We start from the raw sequence: 23283 nt of genomic DNA, 5'->3' as shown, positions 1-23283 counted from the left end.
GTAGGGCCTGCATGTTTGGATATTATTAACCTAGAGCCCAACCCAGGAGATGCTGTGGTTCATATATATTTTGCACGTATAAATATAAAGATTTGACCTCAATTTCTGCAGAGTAAATGCAAGGCACACTTAGTATTTAATACTGTTCTGACAGACGTGCATGTAAAGAGAAAATGTGGAAAGGTTTCTTCCACTTACCTTCATCACAAAGGTACTACTTTCCTACCCTATTTTCATATACCACCAGCAACCTGAAAAATTATTTACACTGAGATACAAACAGCTCCAATATAACTAGCTACAACAGCTAACAATTAATATATGATTATAAAATATTAAGTCCTTTCTGAAGAAGTAAAAAATGGCATTTGCTTCACATACTATTTACCAAAAATGCACAGATAATAAAGTAAAAAACAATTCTATTTATCTTAATCATCACTCTTCCCCAAACACTATTTGCCATCTAAATGAGAACTAAGAAAATGTTGGTTCTTCTCCATAGGAATGATAATTTAACAAGCCCAAAAGGAGCATTTTCATAGTTACATTAAAATTTTTGAGATGTGGTAGGCTATTTCCATTACTGAGTGATAAAAATTAAGTACTTTTTAGGGCTAGAGCTAATATTCCCATTAATGGTCCTAATTTCATGCATAAAAATAAACATGAGAGTTTAAGTCATAAGGGTCAGATCAACTTTTGCTCAAAGGTACCATTTAATGTGTATAGTTATTGAAATCTATAAAATCAATGAAACTGGACAAAATTAGAAGTTTTGATTAGTTTTTTTTATACACTTACTAGTTAAATTTTACATACACTAAAATTTTTTTCCTTCTTCTAGGTATGATCACATGTTTATAGTTACCTACGAACAAAAGTTGAAGGACTGGGAATCAGGAAACTATTGTGCTCCTAATTTTGACCTTGATACTATGACCCTGGACAAGTTACTTTTCTACTGAACGAAGGATGCTGCTTCTTATCACCAAACTGCCTCATCTCTTGGGCAGGCCAGCCTTGGATTCTTCATACTATTGGGAGGAACCATGGCATGATGAAAGCAGAACACTGGGCAATAAAGTTTATGTAAGTCTTTGGCATTTATTATTTGAATTTTTTGGCAACAGAGTCACCTTCTCAATTATGTTTTGATAAAGCTAGTATCGAAGATATCCAATATAAAGCACACACTGGCTGACTAGTAGGAGAAGTTGACACAGGACCAAAAAATAATTGGGAATTAGAAAGAGATAAATTGATATGAAAATAATGGGAGTTGTCTACTGGGAAATTAATGAGCCAACGTCAAAGTGCTTTACTCAGGTCAGAGGAAAACTAGGAACTGTACAACTATACAATTCTATAGGAACTATACAACTGGACGCATCCTGTAAACCAGGGATAAACCATAGCTGAAGCCAGATCATCACCACTGAGATTAAGAATAGTTGAGCTAAGGAATTAAAGCCATATTGAATATCCCTTTGTTCGGAAATAATGCTTTAAAAACAAGTGTCTGCCTCACTGGGCATCACTGACTAAACCTTCAAAATCTTCAAAGTGACCATCTGTTCTTGGGGTCGTGTGGTTCGGACCCTCTGATTCCTACCTTTAGAAGACTGTGGTCTGAGCCCAGCAACGGTGAATCAGAGAAACACCTACATCGTATGCTTCTTCCAACAGACACAGTTCAAATGTAGTAGAAAATGTAACTGTGAAGGGGCAAGTATATTTTAGAGGATAGAGAAAATCTTTTGCAAGGCATGTTTTCAGAAAGGGTGGGGAAATCACCACCCTGCTTCGACCAGACAGGCAGTGCTTTGTGTAGGAGGGTGCGGCTGTTAGAAACCGGCTGAATGATGGAAGGGAGCAGCTTAACAGGCTGGTGGGGAGAGCAGCTCCAAATGCTTAGGAGCCAGAAGGGAGAACAATGATCTCTGCAGATGGTTGGGGTGGGTGAGGTCACTCTGAGAAGCCTAGGGAAACAGAGGTGGAAGGTCATGCTTCTGACCCTCGTGGTGTTACCTATGGAGAAACCCAAGCTCAGTCAGCCCCTCTCCCACCAGGTACTGCCACAGTGATCCACATCTGTGCTTGAGCTATTCCCTTCTCATCCATAAGATGCACGCGATACGCTACTATCTGCTGTCTACAGAAAGTTATTTCATGATCTCAGAGGAGATTCTGTAGATGAAAGGGCTTTGGATTCCCAGGGCACTAGTGTTAAGATGCTCAGGGCTCCATCAGTTTAAGGATCAGACAAACAAAAGGGTGGGATGTCCCTCCTCAGCCCTTTCCTCTTAAAGAAACACACTGTCACCTTCCCAGCTATTGAACGTAGCCTGCTGGACTTTTAGTTTAGGAACACACCAGGGTTGTCCCGCTATTTGAGTGGCCATTTCCAAACTCCAAGCATCTGCTGGTGGTTTGCTTGGGTCTTATCCAAATGCCACTTGAGTCTCTCTGGATAAATACAGGATGAGTGAGTGGCATCTGTAGTCTGCCTAGGACTCCACCCGACCTCAAAACTTATTTCCATCTTCTTCACTCTCCAAGGGAATATCCCTTGGAATTTCTTTTTCTCTTATTCTTTAAATTAAAAAAAGTTCACTTTGTCTATGAATTCTTATATCCTCACCTTTGTATATCACTCTCACGTATATAATTAAATTTTTTTGTTCATTAAGACAACAAGTAGCAGAAGAATAAGGAAAAGGGATATGGCTGTGGGGCTTCTGCTGGACTTCTGGGTAAGATACGGTGGCAGGGCATTTCTGAGAGTAAGAAATGTATTAGGAAGAAGGCTCAGTCTGGAATGAACATAGCAATACTCTTCCTCCGCTCTCTATCTACCCTTAGAGATGAGGAAATGGCAATTGATGGGGATCTGACAGCTAGGACATGGTGGAATAATGATAATAACAACAATGAAGATAATTGCTGGTTATGTGGTCAACCCAGGATTGGAGCTCAGGTCTGACACTAGGCCAGTGATGTCCACATATGCAATTTAAAATTTTCTAGTACCTACATTTATAATAACTAAAAATAAACAGGTTAGATTCAATTTAATATCTTTTATTTAACCCAATATACCCCCAATATTATCATTTCAACATGCAATAAGTATAAATTAGTGGAATTTTTTTTGCACTAAATATTTGAGACGTGTTGTGTATTTTACAGTGCGTCTCAGTTTGGACCAGCCACGACAGTCCACGCGCTCAGGAGCTGCATGCGGCCACTGGCTCTTACTGGGAGGACAGCTCTAGGGGCTTCTTAACTATTTCAGGGCATGAACCCCTTTGGCAAAGCCAATGGCTCCTTCTCAGAATGTGTTTACATGACTGAGACCAAAGACGTGGGATTATAAGGGAACCAGTTATTTTGAATTAGTGTTTCCATTTTTTCTAAATATATACCCAGGAGTGGAATTGATTGATCATATGGTAGCTCTATTTTTAATTTTTTAAGGAACTTCCATACTGTTTTCCACAGTGGCTGTATCAATTTACATTCCCACCAGCAGTGTATGAGGAGGGGGAACCAGTTATTCTGAAATACAGTTATCAAATTATTTTAAAAATCAGATTAAAAAATCAAATTATTTTAAATTATGGTATTGTATGTATGCATTTCTTTAACAATGCACTAAACATAATCTAGAGACAAGCCTAAGAGTTATAATTTTTAAATGAAATAATGAACATAAACAATATTGAAATCTACCTAAAGTAACTGTAATGGGATGAAACTTATCTCTGATTTCAATTAGTAGTGAAGTCGTAGGTATTGCTAATACTAGGTTTTTTGCCTATATTCATAAATGAAGAAAATACAAAATTTCAGTTAGAGGTTAATGAGAAGTAAAATGTAATTTTTTCCCCATCTGCCCAAGGAGTGGACCTGTTTGTATCAGTCCTTCATTCTTTCTAAAAGAATTTCCTCTAACCCCTAGTCTCTACTGCTCCCAAACACCTCGCCTTCCAGGAAAGCTCACAGTTTCAGGTTCTCGAAGATGGTCATAAATTATCACTGCAGATTTGAGAAGCTTCTAATGCTTTTCTCCCAATTCTTTTTTTTTTTTCTAATACTTTTTTGGTCACACCACACAGCATGTGGGATCTTAGTTCCCCCACCAGGGATGGAACCCATGCCCCTTGCATTGGAAGCACAGAGTCTTAACCACTGGACTGCCAGGGAAGTCCCTCTTCCAATTCTCTTGATTCTATTTCTTTCTCTTACCACTTGCTCTTTGTCATCCCATGGCACGCTGCAGTATCTTACTCTACTATGAAATATTCAAGTGATACATAAAGAACTGAACCATTCAATAAATGAAAATAACATGTACCACAGGACTTTCCCTAGAAACCATAGGTACAATACCCACCCAAAAATTCATTGCTTGACTATAGAATAACATCTAATTACAATCCTCACATTGTCAAGTACATGCAGTACAACTTATATTTGTATATGATCTAAATTGTCCATGTTTGAGAATATACTATATTAAAATGTCATTTTCATAAGGTAAATAAGCTCCCCCCCAAACCTGTGCATTGCTAAACTGATGAATGATAGCCTAAATTCTTTGACTATCCAAATGGAAAGGAGATATGTTATTACTTACATTTAGAATAGTACTCTTATCTTAACAGCTAAGATTTCATTTTGCTTTGAGTTGTGGAACTAATTTGGTGGATCAAAACCAGCCTATTTTTCTATTAAAATAGAATAGGAAGGACACATCAGGGTGCATCATGTAGTAATAAGGGTGAGCCCTATTTCATAAAACTTCTGTTTTTATATATATATGTATGACATATAAATATGTATGATATATACATATGTTATATAAATACATACACACATGTGAATGCTGGGTTGCAATGTAAAATATATTTCTCATTGTGCGTCTTAGTCAAAAAAGTTTAAAAAATTTTATACACTGCTGGCGAGAATGCAAAATGGTTCAGCTGCTGTGGAAAAGTTTAGGAGTTCCTCAGAAAGTTAAACGTAGAATTACCAAATGACCCCACAATTCCATTCTTGGTATATATCTCAAAGAAATGAAAACAGGGACTCAAACAAATAGTACACCCATGTTCATAGAAACACTATTCACAATTGCCAAAAGGGGGAAACAGCCCAAATGTCCATCAATGGATGAATGAATAAACAAATTGTCGTATATCCATATAATGGAATATTATTCAGCCATAAAAAGGAACGAAGTACTGACACATGCTACGTGGATAAGCCTTGAGAACATTATGCTAAGAGAACGAGGCCAGACACAAAAGGTCACATATCGTATGATTCTATTTATTAAAAACACCCAGAATAGGTAAATCCATAAAGACAGAATGCAGATTGGCTGTTGCCAAGGGAGCAGAGATGGGGGAATTGGGGAGAATCTGCTTAATGGTTAAGGGGTTTTACTTTGGAGCCATAGATAGAGGCAGTGGTTGCACACCATTGTGAATGTACTAAATGCCACTGAACTGTCACTTCAAAATGGTTAGTTTTATGTCAGGAAATTATTTAAAGAGGAAAAAAAAAGTTCGAATGCCCTAGCCCTAGAAGGCTTGTCCCCAGGTCTACTTTTCCATTTGCCTGGGGACCACTTGCGGTGCTGCTACATCTCCACCTAGTGGTGAAGGAGATTCCTGTCTGGACTCGAGGGCTGAAGACTCCTGATTGCCAGGCAAGCCACCCTCACATCAGAGGGAGTGCAGCGTCTGAAGCAAGTCAAGGTCCTTACCCAGGCCTCTCCTTCATAAGTGTCCAGAGGATGTACAGTGATAACCTCCGGTCCCCTTGAGCTTCAGGCAGGGAAGAAGGACAGTTTCCAGTCCTGGCCCTGAAATATTTCTCAAGAAGTCAGGAATGTCTCTGGGATTTGTTTATCTGTCTATAAACTGGGGCCCACACTCCCTACAGCAGGATTACCATAAGGGTTCATACAGCATAAGGAATGCACCTAGCAGGTAAATGCTCACCAAGTGTTAGTTCCCTTCCTCATCCGTCATTATTTCTAAAGCTACTTGGTATGGACTTATGAACCCCAAACAAGAGCACTCATACCTCCAAGGGGGCTCCCCTGCTTCAGACTGTCATCCAGAAGAAAAACAGAGACTCTGGGTGCTTGGAGCAAAGAGACAGGGATCTGGAGAGTGCAAGCACAGGACACAGAGTGGAAACAACAAATACAAAGCCCAGAGGTGAAAGCAGCAGGGCCTGGTGAGTGCCAGGTGGCTAACAGAAATGGGAAGAGGGAAGGAAAGGAAAGATCTAGCAGACATTCTAGTTATTGCCATAAATGTTGCCTGAAAGTTCCTCATCATAAGAGAGAGGGGGTGTCGGGGGAGAGAAAGGCCAAAAAATACACAAGGCAAAGTATTTGAATATTTTTGCAAGTGGGCTTGCATGAAAGATTCCAACTTCATAACGTGTTCTATAAAAATGGGATGGAAGGCAGACTGAACTGTGAGATGTAGTTACAAAAAACAACCAGAAAAGACAGACACAAAATCATGTGCTTTTCAGATTACAAGGCCAAAGGGTATAAGCAACTTAAAGGGTAAAAGCAAGAACATGGAGGGGGGAGGATCATGAAATTAATTAGAAATAAAACAGGGAAGAAAAATTACCAGAGCAAAATGCACTGCTCCCATGGGAGAATATTCTGGATTCATAAGGAAATTACATAAAGTGGTGTAATTTGGCATTGGAAAACCACAGGAAACAAACTCAAAACACCTTCCTCATACACTTCTAAGAACGCTGACAGGATCAGTGGGACAGATGGTGAGGAGAAAAGAGCCCTGCCAGCAGGTACAGGGGACCAGGCTGCCCCGCCAGGGGTCATGGGGTAAGCAGGGCCCCCTCCTCTGCGGCTGTCATGTCTTGCATTTTCCCCTCCTGCCATCCCATTCGCAGGGACGACTTTGCCTCACAGGTGGCATCGGATGTGAAGGCCCCCATTTTTCTGCCACCAAATCCCCAATACCACCGTCCCGCATCTCCTGTTAGGATGGAGGAAACGCAGCTTCTGACCCGTCTCTGCCGCCTTGCTGGGACCTCACTCCTTCAGTTTCTTGTATCTTAACCTTCCTCTTTCTATGAGATCTTTCCTGTCTTTATTAAAACGCTGAATAAACCTCTCATCTGAAAAGCCAGCAACAGACAATACAAAACCCTTCCTTTTATTCCACATTTCCTTCCAATTTCTACCTTCTCTTCCCGACTTCCCCATCATAGCTTAGTGTCTTAGCGCAGCTGCTTTTACACCTGTCCCCCCATTTCCTCTTCAGTCTCCTGTGGCCACACTCCCGCTAAGGTAACCAGTAGCCTCCAGTGAGCCAGCAGACATTGCTTAGTCTTTAACTGAAGTGGCATCTCAGCAGCATTTGCTGCCCTGACCTCCACTCTTCTTCTCAAACTTTCCTGGTTTTGCAGCTCCTGCCCGGTTGGCCACACCTGTGTCTCCCGTCTCCCCTTCTCTCCCACCCCCGACTCTCTGGCCACCTCAGGGTCTAAGCAGCGCTGCTCCGCTGCCTACATGCTTTCTCTGTTCTCTTTGTTTGGCTAAATCCTGTTTGTCTTTCTGTCTAAGCATCATTTCTTCAGAGAAGCCTTCCCTTGACATACTGGTCTAAATCCAGACCTACTTTTAAAATTCCTCATTGCTACTTTTACTTTTTTTTTTTTTAATAGCCCTTGTCACAATTTGTAGTTATGCTTTTATTGTGTAACTTTTTCCAATATTCTTTCCTCCCTCTTTGGACTATTAACTCCACTAGGGTAGATTCCATGTTCATTGTGTTCACCTTTTCAGGCCGGCACCCTGGGACCCCAGGTGAGCCCAATAAACAGCACACAGGAGGCCCTCGGTAAGTAATCACTGAATGAACAGCTACTGGGGTAAATGAATCATTAGAATTAACCAATGGCAGGGGGTCAAAGCACATTAGTGACTTTATCCTGGCGGCTCCAGGCCTTGAATCTCCCCCATGGAGAAGCTGTCCATAATTTTTCAGGCTCCCAGATATCTGTTTGAACAAACTCCCATTTTGGCCAAGAGGAGGAGTAAGCTGGCAGCCCAAAGAGGCGAAAAGCCAAGGAGAAAGTAAGCTGGAAGAAAGTAGTCTCAATTTTCTTGGTGTTTGATTTCTCATTTCCCTGCCACAATTTCCAACCGTGTCAGTTGTAGATGGGGCTCTTTCCTAGCAGTGTATTGTAAACCGAAAACTACAGAAACCATCATGTAGAAGAAGCAAAGCATGGGAGGGATGGGGAAGGGAAAACAAATAGAAACTCTGACGACAGAATCAAAGTCTGGTGAACCTGGAGGAGTGGGTCTTGTAAGTCATATAGTCAAATCCACTTATTATATGGAGGGAAAACCCAAGCCTAAGCTGGAAGGGACTCACCCCAGGTCTCCAGTGGTGGAAGAACTGAAATCCAGTGCTCTTTTACAAACCACCAAGTGCCTGTTAAGGTAGGAGGCCAGGTGTTCCTTCTGACATGATAAGGAGAGATTTCTCTGTGGAGCTGTCCCACATCCATCCTATTCAAAGCATCAAGACCAGAACATCTCTAATGAGATTTTGAAACTCTTTTTCTACACAGGAATAGCAGGAGGTGTTAGAAAGTCCCAGACAGTTGTCTGACCTTGACTGACTTTTAATGTAACAACTTCAACCCTTATCCTCTCAAACAGTGCTGCGAGGAACCTGTTGATTTGATGATGATAGAGAATGCCCTGACGCGTGGCCAGTTAGGCTGGGAAAAGTCAATTTTATGGATTCAGCAGCACCTGATGAAACAACGCACCACCCTCTCCTCCTTACAGCAGAGTTTCTTAAACACACACACCCTTTCTGAATACCCTTCCTAATCCCTCTCGCTCTCCAATTTACATTTCCTGAATTATTTCTACGCTTCTGATCTTCCGCTGAGGTCTCCATCCATGTGTACCTTTTTACATTTTGTTGTCTGTCTCCACCTAGATACCATGCAAGTGCCTGAAATTCAACAGCTTTAAATCTGAACTCACCACTTCCCTTCCCCAGTTCCCACTGTCTCCTTTACTGCCTGAATGGCACCGCCATTTACTAAGTCACTCAAGTTAGAAAGCCAAGAACTCCATTCTTTCTCATCCCTCACATCCAAAGACTCAGCAAGCCCTGTCAATTCTCCCTCTTAAATATCTCTTGTATCTGTCTTCCCATCTTCATTACCACCACCATTGTCTTAACTCAGGTCCTGATGATTCCTTGCCGGGCTCAATGCCAACAGTCTTCTCATTGGTCTTGCAGTCCTGCCTACAGCTGCAGATTGTTCAATGGTCCTCTATCACTTTGGGGATAAAGCTCAACCTTTGGTTGTCATCCTAGACCCTTTCCTACTTCTCTAACTTCATGCAACCCTGTGCTTCAGCCAAAGGGAACTGTCCGCAGTCCAAACATCACTTCACCATACGGCTATGCTCTGCACTGTATATTCTCCTCTTTCCCTCTTTCTCAACTCTAACCCTCCCCCATGCTCCTCATTGGGCTCCAGTTGCACTTGTTACACAGTCTTGAGATTATTAGTTTATTTGTCTGCCTCCCACTAAACTGAGAGCTCCTTCAAAGAAGTGGAAGATCGTGCCCCTCATCTCTGAATTACCAGCCTCTAGCATGGTGCCTGGAACATCACAGATTCTATAAAACGCTTGCTGAAGTTTATTTTTGTGGGTGAGCCCACAAGCAACGGCTATGATAACATCCCTCTCAATACATTAAATATACAAAATGTACTCTTCGGTTGTGCATCTGTCAAGTGGTTTTCTGTAAAAATCCACAGACACAATAAAACGGAGAACAACTAATTGTTTCATACAAACCAAAGACTAAAAATCACATGCCTGTTTTTACTAAAATATCCAAGCAGAGAGATGTAATTCTAGAGATTAATTCTGATATATTCTGCCATTACCACAAAATTTCTTTAAGTGCATTTGTTCAGCCCTTAGAAACAACCAGGCTGATACAGGATGTGATCCATGAAATCTTATAATGCTCTGAAAACACTTGTCAAGGACAAGACTTAATTTTACTGGGACACACTTACCCAGCCGGTCATTCACAGAGAAGCAGCTCCAACCAAGAAGGACCACCACGGCTCACTGTGACGTTTTTTTTCCTGAGAAGATACCAATTAATTAGCGTACCTTCACATCACGTGAAGGTCCACCACACCACTGAATTTCACCAATGGAGAGACTGAAGCATTAAAATATTTAATAAAATATTAAATATTTAAATATTGGTTATGGCCAAAGAATGAGTCCAAACACTGTTCTTAAATTTGCAAACTTGCTCTCAGGACCAATTGAAGCTACATTGGTGCATTTCAGAGTCTAATTCTGAAGCAGGTAAAGTTTTATTCATTTGCTCTTCTGGTACCTCAAGTGTTCTGGCGTCCTCTGAGGTCACAGCCATGGCCCCGTTGGGCTGTCAGAACCACTCCCGCTAGACAAGCTGAGCTAGGCTCACCAGCACAGTATCACCTGCATGCGCTCTGCTCCCAACACAGGTCACCCCTCAGAATCTGACACATGGAAACACTTGGAAGCGTGAGAACTGTTATCTTTGTAACCGAAAAAAAAAAATTCCCAACATTTCTCAGGATGCATAGTACCCAGAAGCGGGCCAGCAGGAGGTCAGGGAAGGCTGACTGTGCGTGAAAAGAAGACTGGCCTCAGGAAGTAACCTCCCCCGCCCCTCAGGTTTTGCTTATAAAATTGTCTGCACCAATGGGATTGCGCCTGTGGTAGTTTAACACAGGTGTGCGGAATCCTGCCAAGAATCAGAGCTCTTATTTACATTTCTAACTACTTTGGCTCTTACCCAACTCCTGTGCCTTATTTGGAGGATGAAAAGGATAGCACCGGCAGAAGTGATTGCTAAGGGCAGACTGCATCACAGGCCACAAAGGGCTTTTTTAAAAATCAGGTAGATGAGTCTCACTCTCACATTTAAACATAAAAATGTATGTCTCAACTGCTCTCCTAATTTCATTAAACTTGTATATATGTAGATATACAGACATACATGTCTGTACACACACACACACACACACCTGGGATTACCTACTCAGCCAGTTAATAACATAGACTTAGTAGAACTAAAACACCCTTTTCTCACATACTTTTAGTTAGCAACAAGAACAACAGCAGTAACAAAACAGAGCAAGTCTAGTGAAGAATTGATCTAATTTTCTGTTACACTTTCTGAAACACCAGCAATGAAGAAGCACTAGGTCCACTCCGGCCACAGTGGCCTCCTTGCTGCTCCTCAAACAGGTCAAGCCCAGGGCCTTTGCACTTGCTCTTTCCTCTACCTGAACTCTCTCTATCCAGATGTCCACATGCCTTACTGCTTCTCTTTCTTCAAGTCTCTGCCTATCAGCAAAATCTGCCCTGACCACCACCATCTATAAGGTAAGATTTCATTCCCCCTGTCACTGTATCCTCCTTTCCTTCATTTATTTTATTCAAAGCATGTTTCACTTTCTAAAGAATACATATGTCCACATTCATAGTCTGTCTCCCATCCTCACTAGAATATAAGATCTGTGAGGGCAGGGGTTATGCCTGTTTTATTCCTGGCTGTAATGCTAGTAACCCAGAAGAATACAGGGACAAGATAGGTGCTCAAGGAATCCTGAAAGAATGAATAAATGAATGAATGAATTTTGTTGCAATTTAACTTACTCTGTGTATATCGTGGATTATAATGTGCCGATTCAATAAGCAAACTAATGTCAAATAATACCTACGTGAACAAATGCTTATTACCACAGTACCTCTCTGCTCAGGAAGCTTGACAAGCCGTAGTCCATGCTAAATTAAAGGTGAGGTTTGACTGTGTATGAAAACATTTCATTTTCTCTACTGCTCTCAGTATGCTACCACAGATGTGAAGGCAACATCACCTTGGGGTCGGTAGCCCGGTGATGGTCTAGGTTGACGCACCTGTTGGATGAACTGCTCAGTCCCCAATTCTCTGAATTTGATTGCACTCTCCCTACCCCAACCAGAAAGAGAGTCAGTCAGTTCAGGGGAGTGGCAGCCGAGCAATGTGGGGTACCTTTTACCCCAATGTTGGGTGTGCTGCCTGAGGACAAAGACAGAGGCTGTGTCTGTGGGGGAAACCAGGATGAACCAGAGCAGCACGTGCAGAACTGGTTGTTAAAATGCCAAGGATGGGCTTCCCTGGTGGCTCAGTGGTTAAGAATCCGCCTGCCAATGCAGGGGACACGGGTTCAAGCCCTGGGCCGGGAAGTTCCCACACGCCGCGGAGCAACGAAGCCCGTGCGCCAGAACTACTGAGCCTGCGCTCTAGAGCCCGTGAGCCACAACTACTGAAGCCCGCGCACCTAGAGCCCGTGCTCCGCAACAAGAGAAGCCACTGCAATGAGAAGCCCGTGCACCACAACGAAGAGTAGCCCCCGCTCGCCACAACTAGAGAATGTCCACGCGCAGCAATGAAGACCCAACGCAGCCAAAAATAAATAAAATAAGTAAATAAATTTTTTTAAAAATGCCAAGGATGCCCAAGGTAAGAAGAGAGAGGGCACCATGGAGCTGGTCTGGGTGAGGGCTGGCCTTGGACCCACACTGCCTTGGACCCAGATTTCTGGAGTAGCCCCACATGGGCAGGTCAGGTCCATTTGAAAGAAGTTGATGGACATCACCTTTGAGCCTTGATACCATAAACATGGGCATTCTGTTTTGCAAATGGTGTTCTTTCTGTTTAAATTGAAAACAACTTTCATTACCCCACATTATGAGTGAAACACTTTAAATGGACTTGACCTTTTAAGAATCATCAAACAGACAACTTCAAAGGCCTTTTGGGATAAATGTGACACAACCAGAGGAACATTTAAGGCTCAGGCTAGTGATACAGAAAAGCTAGCAGTGGGCAGCTTGATTCTTGTTAATATTTCTAATTAGAGTCCCACTTTATATATGATGGCTAGACCTTTAGTTATGTATAGCTGATGGATATTATTGTTAGTTCTATGACATTTTCCAGTGGTATTGTTCTGATCTGGGAGACGGGGAGGCACTGTATACAATAAATGACAGCCAGGATCTCTCCTGTAAACGACTGGGACAGGACGGAATATGGGCCAAACCTAAAATATAATATTTTATTTCAAACTCTGTACTTTGGCCACGCCCCCCAAAAACTATCAGAAGTAGGGTGCCTCTCTTATATGTTCATTTGCTTCGTAGCACGTATCAATTTATAATACATATTTGTGTGTTCACTTGTTTATTGAAAGGCTTCACGGACGTAATTTAAGCTCCAAAGAAGGCGGGGACATTGCCTGTTTCCCTGCTGCATACACAGTGTGTGCAGTACCTCCAAAGTAGCAGGTGCTCAGGACAGATTCACTGAATGAATAACTGAACGAATGAATAATCTATGCAAAGGATGGAAGAAGATGTGACTTAAAACCAAGTCATTTAATTACACACTACCAAATGTAAAATAGATAGCTATTGGGAAGCTGCTGCAGAGCACAGGGAGATCAGCTCGGTGCTTTGTGACCACCTAGAGGGGTGGGAGAGGGAGGGTGGGATATGGGGATATATGTACACATATAGCTGATTCACTTTGTTATACAGCAGAAACTAACACAACATTGTAAAGCAATTATACTCCAATAAAGATGTAAAAAAAAAAAAAACCAACGCATTTAAAGCAGCGGTTCCCAACCTATTTTTTTTTAATAAATTTATTTATTTATTTATTTATTTTTGGCTGCATTGGGTCTTCGTTGCTGCGTGCGGGCTTTCCCTAGTTGTGTTGAGCGGGAGCTACTCTTCGTTGCGGTGCGCAGGCTTCTCATTCCGGTGGCCTCTCTTGTTGTGGAGCACGGGCTCTAGGCACACGGGTTCAGTAGTTGTGGCTCGCAGGCTCTAGAGCACAGGCTCAGTAGTTGTGGTGCACGGGCTTAGTTGCTCTGCGGCGTGTGGGATCTTCCCGGCCCAGGGCTCAAACCCGTGTCCCCTGTATTGGCAGCTGGATTCTTAACCACTGCGCCACCAGGGAAGACCCCCAACATTGTTGGCACCAGGGACCGGTTTCGTGGGAGACAATTTTTCCACAGACGGGGGTGGGGGGAAGGAGGGGGACGGTTTCAAGATGATTCGAGCACATTACATTTATTGTGCACTTTATTATTACTACATTGTAACATATAATGAAATAATTATACAACTCACCATAATGCAGAATGAGTGGGAGCCCTGAGCCTGTTTTCACTTGCCGCTCACTGATAGGGTTTTGATTTGAGTCTGCAAGCAATTGTTTATTATGATCTCTGTGCAGTCACACCTCTCTGCTAATGATAATCTGTATCTGCAGCCGCTCCCCAGCGCTAGCATCCCTGCCTCAGCTCCACCTCAGGTCATCAGGCACTAGATTCTCAGAAGGAGCACAGAACCTAGATCTCTCTCATGAACCGTTCACAGTAGGGTTCGCACTCCTGTGAGAATCTAATGTTGAATGCAAGCGATGGGCAGCAGCTGTAAATACAGATGAACCTTCGTTAGCTTGCCCACCGCTCACTTCCTGCCGTGTGGCACGGTCCCTAACAGGCCATGGACCAGTACTGTGGGTTGGGGACCCCTCATTTAAAGGCTTGGCACTTTTTGTTGACTGCAAGTTCAATGTCAGTCAATAGGCTGGGGCTTTCAAAGGTAATCTAGATGTCTAGCACATGGGATGTGACCATCCTGCCTGATTCTTTCTGTGGAGTACTCTGCCTGCTTGTGGGTGTTCCAGTTTAAGAATATATGTTATAAGCTGAATTGTGTCCCCCATTAAATTCATATGTTGAAGTCCTAACCCCAGGACTACAGAATGTGACTGTAGTTGGAGTAGGGTCTTTAAAGAGGTAATTAGGTTAAAATGAGGTCACTAGTGTCCTAATCCAATCTGACTGGTGTCCTGATAAGAAGAGATTAGGACACAGACATACACAGAGAAAAGATCATGTGAAGACACAGGGAGAAGATGGCCATCTGCAAGCCAAGAAGAGAGACCTTAAAGAAACCAACCCTGCCAACACCTTGATCTTGGACTTCCAGCCTCTAGAACTCTGAGCCAGCTTCTGTTGTTTACCCCACCTAGTCTGTGGTCCTTTGTTATGACTGCTGTAGCAAACTGGTAGGTATTAAGTAGCTGCTTAACCAACTAAGAGTGTATAATTTGAAAATGAGGTGAATTAAGAGGGCAATGAGCACTTTCTTCAAATACCTAAACATCATTATAGGAAAGGAACTATAAGGGAAAACTTTCCAGCAAAAAGAGACATCTGAAAATGGAATGAATGAACACCCTAACATATAATTTACTTAAGTACTGAATTTATCATCTATGGCTGACTCCTCTGGCTAGAGATAAGCTCCACAAAGACAGTTACTTAGTAAGTGCTCAGTAAATATGCTGAGTGAATGCATTTCCTCTGGAGATAATGAGTTTCCTGTCACTGGAGGTATGTGAACAGAAGCCAAACATGCTGTCTATGAGGATATTATTGAGAAGCTTCTGTCAGAGGGCACAGGGTTAGGCTACTTCAGGGTCCTTTTTCAAAGTTGAAATTTTATTAATCTGATTCTACTACTGATGAATGAAATACAGGTAAAGGTCCACATTTAAACAGTTGTCTTCATGTGTGGATTTTAGTCAAAGTTTCAGGCCCACATACTTATATTTTGCATGTCTTCAGCCTGAATGTATTATCTCCTAACACAGAAAAAAAAAATTCTAAGTATAGTTTACTATATATTGTTTGCTTAAAGTCAGCTCTTTTCAGGTTGTTTTTTTTTTTTTTTGAGGAAGATAGACATTTCTGTTTCTTATGTCTGTTTAATTTAATGCATGAGCTCCAACAGCAGAAGACTGTGGTATCTTAATAAATGTCTCATGATGAATAATTAATAATATTAACTATCATCATCTTCTTCTTATACTCCCAAGCGTAGTGGCAGATGGTGAATTCTGGCTGTGCCTAATTCTCGCTGTGCCTGTGGCTGCCCATAGATCTTTCAAGAAGCCAGCATTCAAAGAACATAGTGAAACTCACAAGAATCTCATGAATTTTGTTGCTGTTGTTCCAAAGATTCTTCTGGCACAGACTCTGCTCTAGCAGATGAGCCTATATACTTTCAATCATGGCCATTCAGTTAAAAAATAATCACCAGATGACCTTACAGAGATTTTGAAAAGTAGGTCTGTCCTTGAATACAAAAGAGTAAGGGGGACGGGCCACCCTCCTTCTTCCATCCCATGGAAGATGCTGAGTCCCAATGTCACGATTTCAGGCCCTTCGCATAGCTCAGAAATACTGAGCATTACAATGTTCAGGTAATTGAAAAGCACCAACATTTTCAATAAAGAAAATTTTTGTTTCATAATTCACTTTGGCAGATGTTTAACATTGGTTGGCTCCCAGAAACTTAATTTCCAATTTGCTGAAATTCTGCCATGTGCCCAGAGCAGCACTACATATGCAGCCAAGATGGCAACTTCTGCAACCCAACGTATGTCGAGGTCTGTAGGGCCTCCACTTGCATGTTTGTTTATATTCTAGCTGTAGCTCCAAAATATTAATTTTCATAAGGAATATCACCACTCTAAATGGAACCAAAGAAATGATCAACACTGATTGGCAACCAGCTTAAAAAACTCTGCTATGACATAGATGGCGATGAGTCAAACGTATTTACAACCCCAGGTAGCAGTGCTCAGTACTGCAAGGTAAACTGTGTTGAATTATTCCCAGCAGTCAAATTTCCCACCCAACTCCCACAGCCCGTGACGCCAGCATGAAAGCATTGGGAGACGTGCACTGACGACAAAGAGGAGTTGCCAAGAATAGGGTTATCTGTTCCATCTTTATCTTCATCATTGGAAAAGCAGGGCTTGTACTAGGCAGGACTGGTACTATATATAAAATGTCACTTGAGGCTCTGGGGTCTCAAGAAACATTTGTTATTCTGTCCAGTGGTTTCCAAACTGCCCTATGAATCATTTTCTCAGTGGGCCTTGAAGGAAAGGGTTATCCTGGCACATTACAATGGCTTGAGGCAGCACAGGCATGATGGAAAACACTCCAGACTTGGAATTGGAAGATCTGTGTTCAAGTCCAACTTTGCCAGTTAACCAATTGGTGACCCTGAGCAGGCCATTTAATTTCCCCATTCTTCAGCTCCTGGCCATATAAAATTAGGAACATTAATAATACATACCATGGGATGTGTTAATTAACTAGATGAGTGGAATATTTTCACAGTGTGTATGTATGTCAAATCACCATAATGTGAAATTTAAATATCTTACAATTTTATATGTCAGTTACACCTCAGTAAAGATGAAATTTAAAAAACACACACCACTTAGGACTGTAATAAAGATAGAGACAGGACATGTACATAGCATATAGTAGGCATCATTGTGATACTAGTAACATAATGGCACCAATGATAACATTTATTAAGAGATTGCTTTGTGCCCGTGACTATGCTAAGCATTTTTCATGCATCACCTCACTTAATTCTCATAATAACTCTCCGAGCTTGGTATATTATCCCTATCCTAAAGATGAGAAAACTGAAGTTCGGAGAATCCAAGGTCACTCAGATAATAAACACTTGCTTAGCTGATGAGACGTAATTTTTATAAGCTTTGCTTGTTCCATGACTGAACACAAATTTCACCTAAACTTAAAGGGGTTAAATATCTTATTTTAATCTAATAAGAGACCTAATATTTATTAAGTGTATTCTATGTGCCACATAATGGGCTATTTGACAGGTTATTGCACTTAATCCAAAGACCTGTGCGTGTTTATGAATCAAGTATTACCCCCATTTTAAAGATGGGAAAACTGAGGTTCATCAGTGTTAAGTTATTGCCTAAGGTGGCACAGCTGCAAGTGATTTCTGATCCCAAACCCAAGCATAGCTCGGAACACAGCCTTCCTTTAACTTTGTGTGCTCAGCTATTCTAATATTAGTTATCTGAATGAAGGTAATAAAAAAATAATAATCTAAAATAATAATAAAATAAAATAAAAACAAAAGATAACATTTTCTCTTTTCTAATTCTTGTTTTTAACTTGCTTAACGTGATTACTAAGCATTCAATCCAAAATCAGACCATGAACATTGTTTTTTCAATGACACAACTCTCCCATTCCAGGGAGGAATGATCATCTCTTCCTAGTCTCTCACTGTATTTAATGACATCCCTATTCCTCATGGCACTTGCTTATTAGCTTTAATGCTTCTAGATGTGTAGCCCATCTCTCCAAATGGATAATAATGTCCTTGCAGATAGACTATCTTTGTTGTTTTTCTCTGCCCTATTGTATTCAAAAAGCTCTTAATTGTTTTATAACAACGGAATAGTATTTTCTTAAGGGAAAACACTGCAGGGTCTGTGGTTGCTAGCATCTTTTTTCTTACATGTTATGTTTAAAAAATTCAACAAAGAAAGAAAGATAACCTTCTCCAGCTGGGCACAGATCATTGACTATTTTCTAGGTTTGCACAGTCTAGCATTTAATAGCTTAATAGTAATATCTTAACAATGCAGTTTGATAAATGCGGCATGTATTACTTAGGAAAGTTCCTTTGAAAATGGGGTAGATGTTCATGTCTTTATTTTTTGAACGGGTAGCTACTGAGCACCAGTTAATTGCCTGAGGCCCTGCTGGACACTCTGCATACAGTAAGATATGGTCTTAACCCTCCATAGGCTTACAGTCTAGTAGCAAGACAAATGGTGATCATTCAATACAATGGTGGCTATAATGTAAGTTTCTATAATAATTATACTCTTTAATAAAATAGAATCAAATTTATTACCAGGCATCCTTAATGTTCGATAGCAGTGGTTCTTAAAGGATGTGAAACCACTCTTTAGGGGGGTTTTTCAAAATGTGTGGAGATGCTTTTGGTCATACCAGTGATGGGGGAGGGGTTGCTGACATTACATGGGCGGGGGCAGAACTGCTCAATGTTCTGCAATGCCTGGAGCTTTCCTGCCCACAAAGAATTTTCTCCCGTCCCACTGACATTCAAACGCTCCCCTTGACATCCTTGTACATGAAAAACTCACTTATAATGATCTAAGTCTGGAAGCTGTTGTACATGTGAACAAAGTGTTTTCGCACAAGTTAAATATCTTCTAAATTTTCAAGGAATGCAACTACTTAACGTAAGTGGAGGAGAGACTGTACTTTATTGTGTTGGAGCTTTAACAAGAATTGGTCATCAATTTGGAAAATCATAACGCCCAAGGCAATGCCATGCCTGGGTCAGTGTGCACGAAGGGCTGTGCCTTCACGGCGGCTCTGGGACAGGGGTGTGCATCTGACTGTTTCAGCATATCTCTCCATGTGACAGTGTCAGAAGACGGAATGTGTTGACGGTCAGGGTAGTTTATCGTGAATTACTTTCCTTACCTTTCTCTTTTTATATTACGGATATGAGATACAGATACATATATTTAAATACAGATTTTTTTAAAAGAAATTATATGGATAGGTGGGTTGTATTACCTTTCAATTTCATTTCAGGATAATAAAGGAGATGTGACAAAATATTTGTGATAAAACGGGGAGTGGACCTAATAGGTTGAGAATCACTAGTTCTAGGCTCCTAAAGAAATGTAAAGACAAAGTTCCTAACACTGAGGTCAAATTCCTTTTTTTTTAGTTTTTCCTCTTTTATCTTTGCATGCCATGACAGGGCTTCCTACAGTCTTCTATGTTTCTGCATCATGGGTATTTTTAGCAGGCCCCATTTGATCTCTGTGTTCTTCCTGCAGTGAGTGGCATTGGTGTGGATTTGGGAAAAGAGAAGAAAGGCAGACATATATAAAGAGAAAATTTTTACCATCAACTGCTGCATTGAACAAGCCATTGCCATCCACCTAAGAGGAATGAAAAAATTCATTCAAAAGAGGAGTCAGGGGGCTTCCCTGGTGGCGCAGTGGTTGAGAATCCGCCTGCCAATGCAGGGGACACGGGTTCAAGCCCTGGTCTGGGAAGATCCCACATGCCATGGAGCAACTGGGCCCGTGAGCCACAACTACTGAGCCTGCGCGTCTGGAGCCTGTGCTCCGCAACAAGAGAGGCCGTGATAGTGAGAGGCACGCGCACCGCGATGAAGAGTGGCCCCCGCTCACCGCAACTAGAGGAAGCCCACACACAGAAACGAAGACCCAACACAGCCAAAAATAAATAAATAAATTTATTAAAAAAACAAAAGAGGAGTCAGAAAGTAAGAAGATATAATAATTTAAACCATTAAGACCTATTTATTAAAAATGGGAACCCAGAGAAGTGTAAAATAAATCCCTGCCCTCACAGGCTTGCAACATAGCTCAACATGCAATACTATGTGCAGTTTCCTTCACACTAGGAGGACCCTGACACTAAGTACCTTGAATTCAATAGAGAAGGGATGCATATTTCACCTAGTTCCCACGGGTGCACCTGCTGGTGGGCTACCAGGAAGATGGCTCGACGAGAGAAGTGACGTAGGCTAAAACTTGGGGATGGAGGGAGAAAAGGACCATAAACAGCCAAGGGACTGTCTCACCGAGAGGGAAAGGCAAGACGGGGAATATTCACGAGAAGGCTACAACTGAACTGACTGATCTTATATCAATGTCAAAATTAAAGTCATATTTATATATATTCAGTAAATAACTATAATAGAGATTCATTTGGGGCGGTTACACAAGTCTGTTTTTTAAGCAATTTTACCATAAGCATAAATATGATCTTTTAAGCATTCGGAAGAGGAAACTCTGTTTTAAATAAAGGATCTGCATGTTGATTATTTTGAGGTACATGATTTCGGAATTTTGGATTAATAGATGATGGTAGCGTAGGAAAGTTAAAACAGGAATTGAGCCACATTGACAGTCATGGCACTTGTATAAGGCTAAACAAAATCACATTGCTTAGGTTACAACACAATAATTTGAACAAAAAGTTACAGCTCAAAAAATTATTTTATTGGGAGGAAAAGGAAAATGCTAATTCACAAAATGGTTCTTTTTTTTTTTTTTTTTTTTAATGGTCTCCCCAAGAGAAGACACTTTTTTTTTTTTTAATTTATTTATTTATGGCTGTGTTGGGTCTTCATTTCTGTGCGAGGGCTCTCTCTAGTTGTGGCAAGCGGGGGCCACTCTTCATCGCGGTGCGCTGGCCTCTCACTGTCGCGGCCTCTCTTGTTGTGGAGCACAGGCTCCAGACGCGCAGGCTCAGTAATTGTGGCTCATGGGCCTAGTTGCTCCACGGCATGTGGAATCTTCCCAGACCAGGGCTCGAACCTGTGTCCCCTGCATTGGCAGGCAGATTCTCAACCACTGCGCCACCAGGGAAGCCCACAAAATGGTTCTTTAATATGTCACCAGCTAAACACAAATCTAACCCTGACTGTTTTTGGAGTAGAAGATGATGTCTCATTTTTTGAGAGACTGAAACAATTTCTCCTTTTTTTTTTTTAATAAAGGTTTGACTGAGTTTAAGAAAGGTGATCCATCCTAACTGGTTGTCATTTTTAATCTTTTTATTGCCCAAATTTGCTGCTTCTAAGATCGAGAGCATCCTGGCCTGCTGTCCATTTCTGAGGAGACACTTGATTTCTCCCGTGGCTGCTGGGTGGAGTCTCTCAGCTGCTTAATCTACGCAAGGAGGCGACTCTGTCCTGGCCCTGCTGCGACACTCACTAATGTGCAGGAGATGAGATCTGATTTACTATGTTCTTCTGACTCAACCATGTAACTCACATTCTAGAATATCCTGGGAGAAAAAGTGACCTCCAGGAGACAGCTTTTGTCATGGACAAATAAGGTAATCATTAAGGCCTGGAAGCATACTTCCCCTTGGCCTCTGCTCTTAAAAGAATTCTACATGATTAAGAATTCATCTCAAAATGCTCTCTTACACTAGGCTGAATGAGGATGTCCGCACAGCCTTGGGAGGAGAGATGCTCAATTAAATGCGATCTTAGAGACAAGCAAGGAAGCGCTCGAAACTTGCTTTTCAATGGTGTACTCCCCCCACCCCTTTCTTTCCAGAGGAAACACAAAACTCACAAAATATCTGTCAGGAAGCAAAATATAATCTAGATATTTTTGAAAGAATATAAAAGTAATTATCAGAAAGTGGCGTGGTAATTTCAAGTAAAAATATAATTCAGGCCTTATCTATTTATTAAAGCTGAATTATAAGAGATAATTACAATAACATCTGGTATGAGATAATGCATTATAGTTTCATGAGCACAGGACTATACATTATGGAGATTCTTATACCGTATAGATTTTAAGTAGAGAAAGAAATTAAACCCGTTTTACAAATTAGGAGACTGGGGCTCTGAAAAACCAATTCCTCCTTTGAAATGGGTGGTAGAAAGAAGACTCAAAGGTGAAAGCCCATTTCATGTATTTACAGGGTCAGGGACCTCCCTTTAGGACTGCTAGCCTGTGCCACGCTCCTGCCACACTGTCTTTGGGGACGTGACGGGCTCCAGGCACAGACTCAGGCGAGCATATGCTTCCCGAGAAGCACGGTGGTGAGATGCCCTAGATGAGAGTCTGGGGTCCTCCGGCCCCACTGAGAGTCCTCCTCCGTCACACCGTAGCCATGTCACTGGGAAAATTCCTAAACCCTCCCGTGCCTCACTGTTCCATAGAATGAGATACTAATAATAATCTCTATCTCTAAGGGTCATTATGAGGATTATATTAGTACACAGTGAAAACTCGAAAATGCCACTCATCACTATTATTCCTTTTGCAAATATCGGAGAGCTCTCTCATCACCAAATACACTTCTAATATAAAAAAATAAACCTACTCAGAACTGTCATGGCAGAGGTGAAACAGCAAACAGGATCTGATTATAAATGATGTTCAAAAAAGATATGGCCATCTGCACAGATCACAGGGTTTTATCTACTACATGAATTTATGTTCTAGACATAAGCCAAGACTCACTAGCAAGGAAACAGGTCTTTGACTAAGCAACAGGTCCCTGCCAGCCGAGGGAAGGGCCTGGGGCCCGTGGGGTATTCCCAGATCCCGGTCTCCCCTTAGATTACGGGGACAAGCCTGCATTACTTTTACATCTTCTGCATTCCTTCACTACTTAATTTTTGTATTGCATTATCTGCTTGGG

At 41.5% G+C, this 23283-nt stretch overlaps 1 protein-coding gene across 4 annotated transcripts in view; it reads right to left on the bottom strand.

The window, feature by feature from the left end:
- The window catches only part of FRY (FRY microtubule binding protein), a 330932-nt gene that overhangs the window by 258797 nt on the left and 48852 nt on the right, over positions 1–23283 (bottom strand). Inside the window, exon 2 of one of the 4 annotated variants that reach the window (XM_059903264.1) lies at positions 10132–10203. The exons of the other annotated variants lie outside the window; for them this stretch is intronic. The gene's annotated coding sequence lies outside the window, so the exon portion shown is untranslated. The remainder of the gene's footprint in view (positions 1–10131; positions 10204–23283) is intronic. 4 annotated transcript variants of the gene reach the window in all.

The sequence above is a fragment of the Balaenoptera ricei genome, chromosome 18 (assembly GCF_028023285.1).
Source record: "Balaenoptera ricei isolate mBalRic1 chromosome 18, mBalRic1.hap2, whole genome shotgun sequence".
NCBI classification, from domain to species: domain Eukaryota; kingdom Metazoa; phylum Chordata; class Mammalia; order Artiodactyla; family Balaenopteridae; genus Balaenoptera; species Balaenoptera ricei.
This window is presented reverse-complemented; position numbering and strand designations above follow the sequence as displayed.